This window comes from Lemur catta, chromosome 25 (assembly GCF_020740605.2).
Source record: "Lemur catta isolate mLemCat1 chromosome 25, mLemCat1.pri, whole genome shotgun sequence".
NCBI lineage: Eukaryota > Metazoa > Chordata > Mammalia > Primates > Lemuridae > Lemur > Lemur catta.
Window position 1 is genome coordinate 97,277 of NC_059152.1, and position 15,993 is coordinate 113,269.

The 15,993-nt window shown below is 37.8% G+C and overlaps 2 long non-coding RNA genes across 3 annotated transcripts; both read right to left on the reverse strand.

Moving 5' to 3' along the window:
* Positions 1-631: 631 nt before the first annotated feature.
* Positions 632-10,112, reverse strand: LOC123627424. Of its 2 annotated transcripts, XR_006731283.1 has the most exons (3): positions 9,400-10,112; positions 3,297-3,405; positions 632-704 (listed from the first exon to the last, which is right to left on the reverse strand). It is a non-coding gene; the product is annotated as an uncharacterized LOC123627424 (long non-coding RNA). The 2 variants fall into 2 exon arrangements; XR_006731282.1 differs by lacking the exon at positions 3,297-3,405.
* A 2,479-nt stretch (positions 10,113-12,591) lies between these two features.
* On the reverse strand, positions 12,592-14,829 carry LOC123627423. Its single transcript, XR_006731281.1, has 3 exons — positions 14,708-14,829; positions 12,764-12,840; positions 12,592-12,660 (listed from the first exon to the last, which is right to left on the reverse strand). It is a non-coding gene; the product is annotated as an uncharacterized LOC123627423 (long non-coding RNA).
* Between the last annotated feature and the right edge of the window lie 1,164 nt (positions 14,830-15,993).

Consider the following 15,993-nt stretch of genomic DNA (forward strand, 5'->3'; position numbering starts at 1 on the left):
AAAGTCTGGAACTATTATAAGTAATAGTGTGAAGAAGTAGGATATTCAAGAATACCTTTTAAAACATGTTCAAAATGTATTCTGTCGGTAGTGTAATTCTGAAAACCATCTCATTCTAGGCGCCTCACTGACCCGAGACTAACTGGAAGTGGATCTTCGCAGAATAAGCTTTGATGGCAACTGTGGGGTTTACTTGGGTTTGTCAAGGAAAGGGAGGACTGAGGGGGCTGTGAAAGGAAGTGTGGAGGTGGAGAAAGAGGAGATTCACAGGGCTCAGTTGCAATCACGGAACACAGTGAAGTGCCGAGAATGAGCTTCCCTCGCTCATTCTCTTCCCTTAGGGGACAGAAAAGGTCCAGGCAAAGAGATTTTAGGAATCCCAGAAGCTTTAACGTTTACTGTATTTTTAAGGCCTAGATTTTAAACTTAGTACTATAATCTGTAAGATTTAGAGATATGTTTCAGTTGTTGCCAAATGCTGGGACTCATGATCTAACACAAGTTCATAGTGAAGGTTTCCTAGGCTCACGCTGTTCCTGACAGACGAGTCCCTCCAAGCTGAGTCAGGAGAGGCCTCTTCTGTAAAACCCTCAGTCATCAGACACCCGAGTGTAGTAGCCCCAGGGTTTTCCCCAGTCTTGCCAGGCACAGGTGGAAAATCATCTGGAGGTCGGGTGGCTATTTTCTTCTGTTAATCCAGAATACTGAAATTTGAATAAAATAGCAATGTTGTTTCTTAATAATGTAATAAATACCCCTGAAACTAACATCTATTCAAGAATATGATTGTTCCTAATAATTTGTGGCCCTCTGGTATCCTGTTTGGCAGCTTTTCCCATGTTACCCCAGAAGTAACTATTAATACTTTTTGCATTTTCTGTTCATGGTTTTATTTTATTGAAATGCTTTCATTTATCAATATATACATACAGAATTGGGCTTTTTAAGCCATGATTATAATACAGCAAAGTACAAACAATTAGGGCATTTAAATTCCATTTTATATTGATCAAATTACAAACAATGCATTATTGATAAATGAAATTTTGTCTTGTAATATTTCTGTGCATTAGAATAAAACTTAAATTTATTTAAAAAAACATGTTGGCATAAGGTAGCCATTTGTCCTCCTTGGGAAAACCTTAACCCTTTCATTTTTAGACTGTCACTTTTTATGAAGTAACGAAGCAAATGGTAACTTGTATGAAGAAGGTGGTGAGGTGGATGGTAGGGAATGAGGCAGAAAGTTGGCAGTGCTACCTGCTACCTTGGTATGATCAGTAGTCAAGAGGCACTGATGATGGTACTCACTTGTGTTGATAATAATTCAATTTGTAATCTTTTTTTCCCTTATGTTTTTATGTATTACTACAGCTGAAGAAGTAAGCAGGTCATGGCACGTTTAACAAAAAGATGACAGGCGGATACAAAAGCTATCCAGCATCTTTGGGCAGCCATTGAGATTATACGGAACCAGAAGCAAATTGCCAACATTGACTGTATTACAAAGTAAGTAAATTTAAACAAACAAACAAAAAAATCCCTGTAAAATTTCATGTGAGACCTTGGTGAAAAGTCCAAAAATACTTTATTATGCTAATCAACATATATTACAAAGGACTGAAGTCACTTTTCTTGCAGGAATATATAGTTCTTAGAAAAACAAATACAAAAACATACACAAGCAACTTGTGTTTATAAAATAAATATTACATAAGTAAAATATCAGTATGTACTATTTATAATAGTTTTGCAATTATCAGAATTTTTAACTCTTGGTAACTTTATTTAGGTCTTCTATTAAAATGGCTTTTAGTTAATCATTTGCTTTTATGTAGTGAAGCTGTCTAAAAATAGTATACTGTTCATTACTCATTGTAATACAGGACAAGCATGGTATGTGCAGTAAGTAAATAACATCTTGGCTGTGTGCTCATGCTTGTAATACTAGCACTTTGGGAGGCTGAGGCAGGAGGATATCACCTTAGCCCAGGAGTTGGAGGCTGCAGTGAGCTATGATGATGGCACTGTACTCTAACTGGGGCCACAGAGCCCCTCAAAGACCCTCAAAACAAAACAAAGCAAAATTGTATTAGGTCATAGCCCACTGACAGAATTTTTAACAATTTCATTCTATATTTTAGAAATTATTAAATAAACAACTCAGTTTTTTGTTGTTGTTGTTGTTTTTGGTTTTTTTGTTTGTTTTTTTTTGAGACAGAATCTCACTCTGCTGCCCGGGCTAGAGTGAGTGCCGTGGCATCAGCCTAGGTCACAGCAACCTCAAACTCCTGGGCTTAAGCAATCCTCCTGCCTCAGCCTCCCGAGTAGTTGGGACTACAGGCATGCACCACCATGCCCAGCTAATTTTTCTATATATATTTTTAGCTGTCCATATGATTTCTTTCTATTTTAGTAGAGACGGGTCTCGCTCTTGCTCAGGCTGGTCTCGAACTCCTGAGCTCAAACAATCCACCCACCTCAGCCTCCCAGAGTGCTGGGATTACAGGCATGAGCCACTGCGCCCGGCCAAACCACTCAGTTTTTAAAAAGAAAGTTCCTCCCCACCCCAGTTTCTAATGCTATTTATATTGGTAGACAAAGATTCAGGATACAAAAGAAAAATCAAACTAATTCATGACTCTTCTATTTACTTGTTATATACTAATTATAAGGATGACTTAAAATAAGAACTTGGTTTTATTTTGTTTCTCTGGGTATTTTTAAACGAATAAAGCCAAATTTATCCTAGCACTCTGGGAGGCCGAGGTGGGCAGATTGTTTGAACTCAGGAGTTCGAGACCAGCCTGAGCAAGTGTGAGACCTGTCTCTACTAAAAATAGAAAGAAATTATATGGACAGCTAAAAATATATATAGAAAAAGTTAGCCGGGCATGGTGGCGCATGCCTATAGTCCCAGCTACTCAGGAGGCTGAGGCAGGAGGATTGCTTGAGCCCAGGAGTTTGAGGTTGCTGTGAGCTAGGCTGATGCCACGGCACTCTAGCCCAGGCAGCAGAGTGAGACTCTGTCTCAAAAAAAAAAAAAAAAAAAAAGACAAATTTATCTTTTTAAATGTTTGGAGGTTGTTTTTTTTTTGTTGTTGTTAACTTAGATAAAATTTCTTTATATCTATTTCTCCATATTCTCTAAATGCTATGTGTAAAAATGGAAAACAGATAATTTACAAAAGCTCACTTAAAGGCTTTTTGTTGGCTTTTGTTAATAAGTAATAAAATTGAATTCCATATATTTTTGTCCCTTCCCTGTATTGTGGTGAAGAAGATCATAAAATTACCTGCAAGGGAAGGAACAGAAGATGGAGAAAGGGTTCGGGCTCTGTGTGGCTCTGACTCTACACTCACCCTCAGAATACTTTAATGCTGACCATGTTCAACTCTTAGCTACTGTAGGTTAGCGGAAGGAACAAAAGAATACTGTATGAAAAATAAGAATAAAATAAATAGTACATTGTTTTAATTATTATAGTTTTAATTAAAGCAAATAATTTGAGGTGTGGTAGCTAAATACAAATTACAGAGAGGTGATGTTGATAAAAACATTTAAAAAAATCTCAAAGAATAAAAAGTAGTATTTTCTTACGGTTGAGACTTTTAACAAAACAGTTTTTGTATATCAAATTGCTCAAAGAAGACTGCTGAAATAAAATACTGTTCTTTGGATTTGTTTTTAAAAATTAAAATCATGTAAGCTTGACTGAAACATTTCAGTTTTTCAGACTATTCCTTTTTCTCACGTGTAGCATCTTTCTAGAGCTCACATGTAGCATCTTTCTAGAAGCTCTAGGGATGTTCCCTAAGAAGCTGTCAGACTCTCCTAGTGAATGTTGCTGTTAGATTGTGACCACCTGCTGTGTGAGCCGCAGAGAATTAACCCCACAATGCCGGGTGCAGACATCTGTTGGATTATCGCAACACTTATGTGTGTACGTGTGTGCACAAGTTAAACTGTGACAAAAGATGCGAAGGTTGTTAAACAGCATTGCATACACCTTCTCCTTTTGTATCGCGGCTTGTCGGTAAGTGTTCCTTTCTCTCCTTGCTTCATCGGTATAGCCTTAAATGATGCCAAGGCTTATTTTCCTTCATGTTGTGAGGTCCACAGTTCCTAAATTAAATGTCAATAAATTTATTTTACCTAGTAAATAGTCTTAGTTTTATTAGTGTCATCTAAAGATGGACGAAAAGAAAGGAAGAAAATCCGAGGTTAAGTGCTCATGAGGGGTTGGTTCCCCGTGTGTCCTCTGCCTCGTCCCCTCTGAGAGCTGTGTGGTGTTTCCTCCCATCGCAGTGGCTCATGTCCGAGCGCTCTGTGCTTTTTTCCCAACATCAGTCACAGTCGTAACTATTTCCCTGCTGGACAGTTGGCTCCAGGGGGGTCTGTGCACAGAACTGCCTGACCCAGTGCCTTTGCTTCCTGGCTAATGTCAACTTTCTTGCCTGTTGCGCTTGCCTGAGGTCAGTTAGGAAGTGGCATGGGACAAGGACAGGAAGTCTGATCTTTTGCTGTAAAGCCTGATATTCCTATTCTGCACTGTCAAGCCTTGGATTCATTTTAAGTCAAGTTGTTCTGCTTATTTACAGGTAAGTCTGAACATAGAGGTGTCTTTTAAACTTTAGAAATGGCTGAAGTTACAGAAGGCTGCAGAAGAATTATTGTTAGGATTGCATATGTAGTCATTAAGTTTCACTCTTTGACTGGTGACTCCCTTATAAAAAAAATTGAAAGCTACATAGTTTGAGTCATGCATTCAAAGTTATGCGATTTGGTGTGACTCCCTCTTAGGCAGTCCTGCATCCTGCGTCCTAAACATTATTGTTTACTTTGATATAATGGCTTCATTCTGCTTGTTTCTGTTCTTTTGATTCATGGATTTCTCATCCATCTTTTTTGTTGTGGCTTTCATTTGGGATTTATTGATTGGGGAAACTGGGTCATTTGGTTTCTCGTAGTCTGGCTTTCAAGGATCGCAGCACTGTGGTCCAGTTTGACCTGCTGCTCAGTCCTCTGTATTTCCTGGAAATTGATGGTTGGTCCAGAGGCTGTGGGTGGGTCGAGGCTGTTGCACAGGCTGTGGAAAGTTGTGTTTTCAGGAGGCACGTGTGTTAGTTGTCTCGTTTTGTGATATATGTAGCTATTGATGCTAGATCCAGTAATTCATTAAGAATTGCAAAATGGTGGTAATCTAATTTTCTTTCCTTGGCTAACTGGAATGCCTCTGTAAGGACATAGGCTTCCCATTATCTGCTATTTGGTTATGCTGTGGTATGGTTCACATGGGAAAAGTAGAAGTGTTTAATTCCTTCTCTTTATGTATTTACCAGTTTTCAAAATAGCATCCTCCAGTGGTAACCAGCTAGGTTTTTTCTTTTAGTTGGCATTTGCAATCCATGGACTTAAATACACTTGATACTTGAGTCCGTTTTTGACAAAACCCTTTCTGATGCTGAGGTTTTTCCCATCTTTGACCAGCGGGAGCCTCTGTGTTGGATCCCAAAGTTCATTCCTGCTTTCTCGGGTGACAAGGTTTAAGGCCCATTTTGTACACATCCTCAACCACTGGTTTCTTCCAGGGGCTCCGGTTTCTTTTAGCTTGAAATTGTATTTCAAGAATACTTTCTGGCCACTCCGTGTTGCTACTGTGTTGTCTCTCTAGGCCTTGGAATGGACAGAGTTAGGAAATCAATATACTTTTAAAAGATAAAGACACCTCATTAATTCATACTGATATTTTCCATTGAAATTTATGGCTACTGGGTTTTATGTATCTCTTCTATCTAAAATCTTACCTCCTCTCTGACATGGTGAGAATTGTGGATATCATGAACAATAAAATTTTAGAATATCATATAATTAGTCAATATTTTATGCAACACTATATACACAGCTATCTGAGGATAAGAAACTTAAAATTATATTATATATAGTTATGATTATATTACTATTATATATATAGTTTTTATTATTTGAGGCCTGTCTTCGTGTGTTCAGTCTTCTTTTCCTGTCTTCTGTGTTTGTAATTTTCAGTTGAATTCTTTTCATCTTTTTTCTTTGTGATTTTTAATTTTTTCATTCTTTGCAACTTCTGTTTATCTGATATTATCTGCTGTTATAATCACTCTTGTGTAGCTTCTAGTTTAGACTTCACTTCTGAAGTGATTTCTTTTCCACTTACTTCAAATGTTTAACTCCTTCCTGAGTTTTTCTAATTCTGATTTACAGCATTCCTATTATGTCATTTTCTTAATGTCTTTTCTCATTTCTTGAAACAGTGGATCCTGGTTTTCCTCTGTTTTGCAGGCATATCTTTCTGACATGCCTTCATCGTAAGGGTGTCACTCTGTCCTGTGAGCCGCAGTCCTTCCTGTTGTCATTCTGGTGTGAAAATCTGTTTTCCCAAACTTGTAGCAGGGAGAAGTGGGTCTGAATCCTTTTACTAGATTTATGGCTCTAATGCTCTTCTTATGCGAGTTTTATGAAGTGCTAAAAATATGGCCTCATATTTCTTGAGATTTCCTAGGTTTTTCTCTCTCTTTCCCCCATTTTTCCTTGAACCACCCTTTCTTATACTAAAGGTCTTTTTAACTGACTCCAGTAGTATTTGATACTTTAATTCCTCACATTTCTCTATAATGTGGAGCTTTGTCCTGGAAGGGAGCTTTGCCTAATTTTGGGTGTCCAGAGGACTGTTGTGCTCCAGCTCCTGAGGACTTTACCGTGGATCCGTGCGTTACTGTGAATCGTCTCACGTGAGGGTGTCTCACCCTGTCCATTGCAGCTGCAAGGTTGGTCTTCCTGTGCTCAGCTCCCCTAGATTCCCCACCGTGTCCCTCCTTGTCCTCCGTAGCTGTAAGTACCGATTGCAACTGTAGCTCTTGCAGATTTGTCCTGACTGCTCAAATTTTGGGATTCACAGGACTCCTTATCGCTTAATTTTTTTGGTACTGTATATGTTGTCCCAGGGCCTTTTGCTTTGTTGTGTTTGCTTCTCTTCCAGTAACTCTGTCTAGGAGGTTCGGGGGCGAGTTTAAAACTGTTACCTTCACCATCTTCCCAGCTGACAACAATCTTGTGATTTTTCTTTAAAAAAAAAAAAAGTTGTTACTAAAGGCACTGGATATTTTCTGAAGTTCAAAAGCAGAGCTAAAAGCAATTTAAAAAATCCCTTTTTAGCAGAAACAAACCCAAGGCATGTTCTTCGTGTTTGTATATAACACTGGACACCTCAAAATCCATAGCAATATCATCATCATCAAATACAGGATCCTGAATGTAGTAAGACTTACGTTGCAATTTTAAAAGGAAATTCCATGAGTAGAATTTGTGGCCTTTTAAAGCAGTTAAGCCTCAGATCCTCATAATTGATTGAACTCTTAGGAACTAATAATAATCTTTTTTTTTTTTGAGACAGAGTCTCGCTGTGTTGCCTGGGCTAGAGTGAGTGCCGTGGTGTCAGCCTAGCTCACAGCAACCTCAAACTCCTGGGCTTAAGTGATCCTACTGCCTCAGCCTCCCGAGTACCTGGGACTACAGGCATGTGCCACCATGCCCAGCTAATTGGAACTAATGATCTTCTTATCTCAATAACAAAATAGGAGAATGTATCTGTGTTCATTCTAGATGTTTATTCCACCTAAGTATGATGATATCCAACATTCAGAGTTCATAGCAGTACCTGTCCATGATATCTCCCCAGAAAAGAGTGTTCTGAGTCCTTTTTACCATTTTCTTTTAATTTTCCTTTTTTAAAAGAACTGCTAGTGCTGTATCCGAGAAAGTAGGAAAGGTGCTGTAAGTTACAGAATCACTGCTGAGATTTATTCAGTAATTCAAATCTTTAAAAAAATATACCTAAGGGAAACTTCTTTCACAAGTTTTATTATTTTGCTATGGAAAATGTTTTTACTAAAAAGATCAATATGAGCTCAAAATACATATCTGGGATTAAGTCTGATATTTTGATTAATAGTGAAGCTGTCCCTCTGATTTACAGCTCATGTTTATAAATTAATAACATAAATTCTATAGATGACTTCATTTGGGAACTAAATAAGCACGAATTTTGGCCTCTCAGTAAAAATGTTTTACATTTCTAGAAATGGAAGGATGTCTTCTAATGTTTAGTCATCATAAAATTGAAACAATTGAGTCATTTTATTATTAAAAAAGGAAATGTACGAAGATATGCATGATAATAGTCCTCTTTTCAGTTTAAATGTCTGTAAACACTAATTCATCACTTTTATGTAATTTGGATAGGTGTCATTAAAGCTTTGAAATACTCAGTTACTTAACATTTCTATTAAATATTTATAAAATGTTTTTATGCTTCACATGATGCCCTTGTTTTACAGATTTCCAATCAAGATGTAAAGGGTGAAGAATCAAAGAACAAAGAATCAGTAACAAGTGAAATTTAAGCCTTTCAATCATGCAGATTCCTAATATGATTCATAACTCATTGTCATGTTCTCTAAATGCCATGTATAGTTTAATGTCCAATAAAATCAAGTTACATATATCACTTCCTTTTCTTTAATCCAAATTATGCACATCTAATTTGGGTAATTATAACATGGCATTAGAAGTTTATAATTATTTTAAGTAATATTTATAGTTTAAAGACATGCTTTTGGAACAGATATGGATTTTTTTACTAGTCTCTACTGGCATTATTAGCTAGGCAGTGTGATTGGGGAGGTTAACTTATTTTTTATTGACTACTAGGAAAAAGCAATCAAAATAGTCAACCTATGTTTCCTTTCTGTCTTGAGTAACTTTGACTTTGTGTTTTTAGAGGTGATCACATTGTGACTAGCATGATTAGACTAACAGCGGATTGGTAGACTAGTCCCATTCAAGTTAATGTTTCAGAATAGGGCATCCAATAATTACATGTATTGCTTACTTTAGGGTCAAACCCCAGTTAGAAAAATGTGACCTCTGACCTCTTGTGACATGTTTGGCATTGAAATTTCTGAGTTCTCCTGGAGTTCTTCCTGTTGCTACAGATATACATAAGCCCAAACTGTAAGTCCTCTTTGTGTGTAGCTTGACTTTGAAGTTGCAACTAGGTACATATTACTTCTTTTTTTATGTATTATAATTTAACTTGTTGAAGCCCAATTTCCAGGAACTGTTTATGTAAGTTAAAGTTTGTTATGTCTCTCTCTCTCAGAGAGGAGGAGAATGGCCCTTCCTAAGTTAGTTTGAAAAACTACCTGTTATTATGCTGCTTATGTAATTCCAAGGATTCTTCATGGAATTACTCATTGTATTCTCCTTTCAATCTATATTGATTTATTATTCTTACGTATCTTATTGTGAAAGTGGATTGGCAGGTATACTTTACCACTGTTATCACTACTATTTTATTTTACCTGATAGCCTTACAGAAGAAGTAGCTAATTCTGAATAACTAAAGTCCATGGTGAGTTTTTTCCAGGATGCCAAAATCTTCTGGCATTCATCTTGCCTTGGATTGTTGTCTAGCTGTGTTCATGTGCTTGACATTTCTTTGCAGTTCTATGAAGGAAACCTACAGACAAGGCTCAGCCTGGGTGTGGGCTCTGGTCTGGCCACCGCCGCACCCGGGGCAGAGGCTGCGCCCAGGATCAGGCCGGCTCAGCCACAGTGAGGTAGCGGGACCCACCCCAGCCACCGCCACCCCCACGTCCCTGGCGGGCCTGTCGCTCCCTGGCTCAGGCATCCCCCTCAGGCTCCTGCCTTCGCCCACAGCCCCTTGTTACCACCTACTCGGTTTCCAGTTCCCCCTTCCCCGTGCAGCCCATTCACCCGCTGGGGTAAAGCCCTGTAGGTGACACCCCCTTAACCTCCCTTCTTCCCAGTGACAGCCTTTCCGCGTTCTCTTTGCCACCGTCTCCCCGTCCTTTAACTCTGACCCTTCCTTCTTTTTCTCTTCCATTTTATCTTTTTCTCCTGTGATCCTCACTCCTTTCTCCCTGTTTTTTTGCTCTTCCTTCTCACCCTCCTCAGCGGTTTATCTCCGCTGACCCCTCCTCTCCATGTCCCTTCTCCCGTCTGTCCCCTCGGCCAAATTTCCTCCCCCTCATTGGACGTCCTTCCTCGCCCGCTGGCACCCCTGTCCCCATCTCCTTCTCCAGGCTTCAGGGGTCTAAGCAGGAACAATTTGAGGACCGTCTCTTCCCAGGAACTGCAGGGCGGGCAGATGGGGATTTGTAGTTTTCTTCTTCCTTTTGGGTTTGGAGAAGGGAGCCTGGAGGCGTTGAAGAGAGCCTGAAAGCTGTCACGGCGAAACCTGAGAGATGGTGTGTTACAGCGTGATAAAGAGAGGGCCAACATGATACTAAGACCTTATGAAACATTTAGCTTTTTGACAAAAGTAGCTAAAAAATATTTTGATTTATTTTTTTTTTCTAATTTTGAGCATCTTTTAGTGGGGAGATACAGCTTCAGAAATTTAAAAATATTTATTTACAGGCTTGACTATTGTAACTTAGAAAAAATGATTTTTTTTTTTTCTTTTGGGAGGCAGAGACCAAGGGCATTTGAGGACTGACAATGACCTTGCTTCGCAAGTCAGATTGTGACAGCCTCTTTAATACCTTCCAAAGGGTTCATTTGTTTTGCCTTCTCTGCTTTAGTTGGGAAAACCTTATATTTGCAAGTTTTCTCCTTCCTGTTTCAAAATACCTTGAGATTTCAGTTGGTTTTTTTCATTGAGTTGGATTACATGTGGTTTGTGGTACATTTATTAAAAACATTGCTCTGGCCAGGTGCGGTGGCTCACACCTGTAATCCTAGCATTCTGGGAGGCCGAGGCGGGTGGATTGCTTGAGGTCAGGAGTTTGAGACGAGCCTGAGCAAGAGCGAGACCCCGTCTCTACTAAAAATACAAAGAAATTATCTGGCCAACTAAAATATATATATAGAAAACATTAGCCGAGCATGGTGATGCATGCCTGTACTCCCAGCTACTCGGGAGGCTGATGCAGTAGGATTGCTTAAGCCCAGGAGTTTGAGGTTGCTGTGAGCTACACTGATTCCAGGGCACTCTAGCCCGGGCAAGAGTGAGACTCTGTCTCAAAAAAAAAAAAAAAAATGGTTGATATACTTAGCTTGAAATCAGGAAGAATGTTTATTTAGGATAACTAAATAAAAACCAAATTAAAGATGAGAAATAAAAGATAGTAACCATTTCTCATGAATTATCTCCTATTAATTTTATACTAAAATTTAATGTAAAATATTTGCAAAGCTGATATATGATAAAGTTGCAGAGATTAGCAATCTGGGGACTATTTATACTAAAAAGATTAAAATTAATTCCTATGTTCAAACCTAACCTCCAGATGACTCAAAGGCTAGCAATGTGAACGTCAAAATTTAAAACATTTACCAGAATATTTAAGACAATATCTTTATGGCCTTGTTGTGGGGAAATATGTAGACCAAAAAAAGAGCTGGAACATCTAATCAGAATTTTAGCCATATAATTGAGACAGCCGGGCAAGAGCTATTCCTTCAAAAGCACAGACCTAGACAGTGGCAGGATACGTACCAAATCTGAACAGTGGTTGTTCTAAATGATGGGACTATGGATAATTTTTTATAACCTCCTTATATTTTTGCATTTAATTGTATTTTCTAAATTTCCACACAGTATGTATAATACTTAAGGAAAAAAAAACCCACAGTTTGTTTTAAGGATTCAACAAGATACTGAAAGACTCTTTCACATCAAGTAATACTACTAGAATGATAATAGTACTTTACTATAGTGAAATGTATTAATACCACATTAGTGAGTAAAATTTAAAAAGCACATAGTCTTAGGTGACTCCATTAAATAAAATTAAACACCTACTTTTTAACAAATTTCAACCCCAACTACAAACAGGATTCTCTTAATTGATAAAGATTTTCATATTTGAAATGAACAGCCATCACTTTTTATCAGAAGACAGTAAAGGTATTTCCATCACCACTGTGATTTGAATGATCTGAGAATGTCACAAAATAGAAAGTAGCAATGTATATATTAGAAGAGATTATACATAGATGATGTACCTATCTACCTAAAAAGTATAATCTAAAAAGCAATTAAAATTAAAAATCATAGAATACAATTTTATTCTATTTCTGCACATCTACTATGTGCCAGGCTTTACTCCTAGTGCTTTACATACTTAACTCATAGTTTCACAACAACACTATGACAGTACTATTAACCTCACTATATAGACAAAGAGGAGGCTGAGGTACAAAAAGGTTAAGTAAATTGCCCAAATTTATTCATGAAGTTGCTGACAGACCTGGGAATTGAGCCAAAGTTATCTATTTCTGGAGCCCATGGCACTCTAATAACCAAAGATCTGATTAAGAACAGCACAAACTAATGACTGCAACTATTTGTCTATAATGACTGCAACTATTTGTCTACGTGTCCCCCTATACTAGCCTGGGACACTCCTGTGGGAATGGCCTTTGACTTTATCACCACTGTGGCCGATGTCTGGTACAGAACCTCTAGTGAACAGCAGGCACAGAGCAATGCACATTTGACTGAATTTGGGAAACACACCTGTAATATTAGTAGAAGAATCATAAATTGAAATTTCAGAAACTTGGTATTTCTGGAAATGAGACCTTCAATCAGCCTAAAAAAAGAAATAACTTTGTGAAAAGTAGAAACACAACAAATAATAATATGAACAATTAACAAATTTAAAAATGAAGTTCAAAAAAGAAATCTTGGCATACCTCAGATACTGAAGGGCAGAGACCACCAATATGTACCAAATAACCTTTATCTCTTCGTAAGGGTTCAGCATTCATTTCTGCTTGTAGAAAAACACAATATACCACAGAAATGATCATTATTGTATTGAGATGTTTAAAAGGAAATGAAAAATTGCTAAATATTTCATGGTTTCTTTTTACTATCACAAAGCTTATTATAAAGTTATCAGCAAATATCAGCATGACCAGACTAAAGACCAAAAACCTGGAGTACAGTGCTAAGATTTCGGGGTCCTAATCATATCTTAAAAAATAAATGGGTTGGATTAGTTAATATTAAGTCTCTCATAGCTCAAATAAATAAATTACATCTAAAAGGAGTAATCAGTTACAGCTGATTACTGTCCCTTGGTATCCCTGGGGGACTGGTTCTAGGACTCCTTGCAGATACCAAGATCTGAGGATGCTCAAATCCCTTATATAAAATGGCACAGTATTTGCATATAATCCACACACATCTTCCTGTATACTTTAAATCATCTCTAGCTTACTTATACTACCTAATACAATGTAAATTCTATGTAAATAGTTGTTATGCTGCATTGTTTAGCAAATAATGACAAGAAGGTTGGTTGAATCCATGAATACAGAACCCATGGGCTGACTGTACATCACGACTAAAACAGTCTGTCATTTCTCCTTGGTTCAGAGAAGTGCTATGAGAACACTGGATGTACAGGATCTTAACTCCTTAGTGTTAGCACTGGCTAGAGCTAGTGGTTTCAGAGACCTCTTTACACACATTCCTTTGCTGGGGAAATAGCGCACCAGGAAAACCTTTCAATCAGACAAATATCAACAGCAGGGATTATATAGCTTGTGATAATGTTAAGAGCACATACGAAAAAAGGAGACAAATTACTTGAGTTAGACAGCATGATTTTGGAAACCACACATATGAGGATTATAGGTAATTTTTTTCTTGCTTGACAAAAAAAAATTCAAAATTCTTAGACTGCAATCTCATAGTCAATATTGTGAAGGGAACCTGGTCTGAAATCAAAAAAGATTCCCTAAATTGAGATTTGATGGCCAGGCACGGTGACTCACGCCTGTAATCCTAGCACTCTGGGAGGCCAAGGCAGGCAGATCGTTTGAGCTCAGGATTTCGAGAGCAGCCTGAGCAAGAGCGAGATCCCATCTGTACTAAAAATAGAAAGAAATGATTTGGACAGCTAAAAATCTATATAGAAAAAAATTAGCCGGGCATGGTGGCGCATGCCTGTAGTCCCAGGTTTCGGGAGGCTGAGGCAGAAGGATTGCTTGAGCCCAGGAGTTTGAGGTTGCTGTGAGCTAGGCTGACACCACGGCACTCACTCTAGCCCAGGCAACAGAGTGAGACTCTGTCTCAAAAAAAAAAAAAAAAAAAACATATCCACACAAAAAAACCTGTACGTGAATTTTCATAGCAGTGTTGTTCATCATAGTTGTTTGGGTTCACTCACTCACTATCTATTCATCAGTGAATAGATAAGTCAAATGTTGTATATCCTACAATGGAATAATATTTAGCCATAAAAGAGAATGATGTACTGACATACACTGTCCAGATCACACTTGAAACATTATGTGAAATGAAAAAAAGCCAGTTGGCCACACAGTATATAATTCCATTTATACCACATATCCAAAGAGGCAAATCTAGAAAGACGAAATATGTTAGTGGTTGCCAGGGGCTGAGGAGAGGGAAGAACGGGGAATGACTACTAATTTCTTTTTTTGAGGGGGGGAGAGTGATGAGAATATTGAAAAATTAGATAGTGGCAAGGGCTGTATAACACTGACTTATGTACTTTAAAAAAGTGATTATGCTATATGAGTAATCTCAATAAGGCTGTTACAGTAAAAAAAATAATTTCTCCCCTCACTCCCGCAAAACAGAAAAATCGGTTACTTAGGACGTACTCTCGGAAGTACTAAGTTCTGCTCTGTGACATTGCCAAAGTGCTTCTGAAACAGGTTCCACAGATCTGTACTCCCTCCAGCACTGCATTTAGCACCTGTGTCACTGTGCACATGTCTGAGTCAGCACCATCTCTTAAATCTGATAAAAAAAATTTTATTATTGGTTAAACACTTTCCCCTCCTATTTTCATCATATATTTCTTTTCAAAGGGTCAGTTCTTAGCCTTTAAAATTTACCATCTTTATGCATACAGCACAAATGCTTCAATTTCTCAGGAAATGTAGAAATAGTTACTTTCTCGCCATTTTGGTCAAGCAATAATTAACTCATCCCAATGGGTTCCATTTCAGCTTTTAACAATAAAACCTGACTTGAAGTCAAATATTTTGAACAGTTGTAAGAACCACTCTGCTTCTCAGACAGGGAAATTAAGAGGGTCACTACAATACGAGTCCACCTGGGTTACGTCTATTTCCAGTTTCCTGACTGCAATTCACTTTCAAGTGAAACGTCCAAGTGGCTCCCAAGATATTGTAAAACCATAAGGTGTGGCAGAAAGGAAATGAAACATTTATCAGCATCTTCTACAAGCCAAGTGCTTTATGTGTATTACTTCATTTAATCTTAATTAGCCTATTACCCTCACTTAAATGAAAAGAAAAATAAAAATCTTAAATGAAAAGAAAAATAAAAATCACCAAGGGTAAGAACTTGCCATGCAGCAAATATGTGCCAGAGTTAGGGATGAAACTGAGGTGTGTCTAACTCCAAAGTCCATATTCTTTCTGCCACTGTACAGCGCTTCCCAAGCTTACTGACTCTGAAAAATCAGAAAAGACTTCAAACGTGAGTTCTGCCACTTACTGTGTGACTAGTTTCTAAGCTTCTTTAGAACAGTTTACAAAAACAAAATAAATGTAAAAAGAAGAGGCTAAAAACTCACTGTGGAATGAAACTTTTTAAAAAATGACATTTTTTTAAAACAGCAAAATGTATGAAATAATTCTAAACACTTTTCTCGAATTTATCTCAAGATTCACTTTACCTTCCAACAAACAGAGACGCCTGCATATCCATTCACAAACATATAATGTGGATGAAAAACATTTTTTAGTGACTACACTGCCAGTCTCTAAACAAGAAATACATCATTTCTCAGTAAAAAAGTCCACATTGACTACACTGCTTTTTATTTTTCTTTACCATGTGAGAAGTGCTTTCTGCAACACATGCACCGTCCAGGATGTAGCATTGCGGGGTAAGAGAAATGGCTACTGAACAGAAA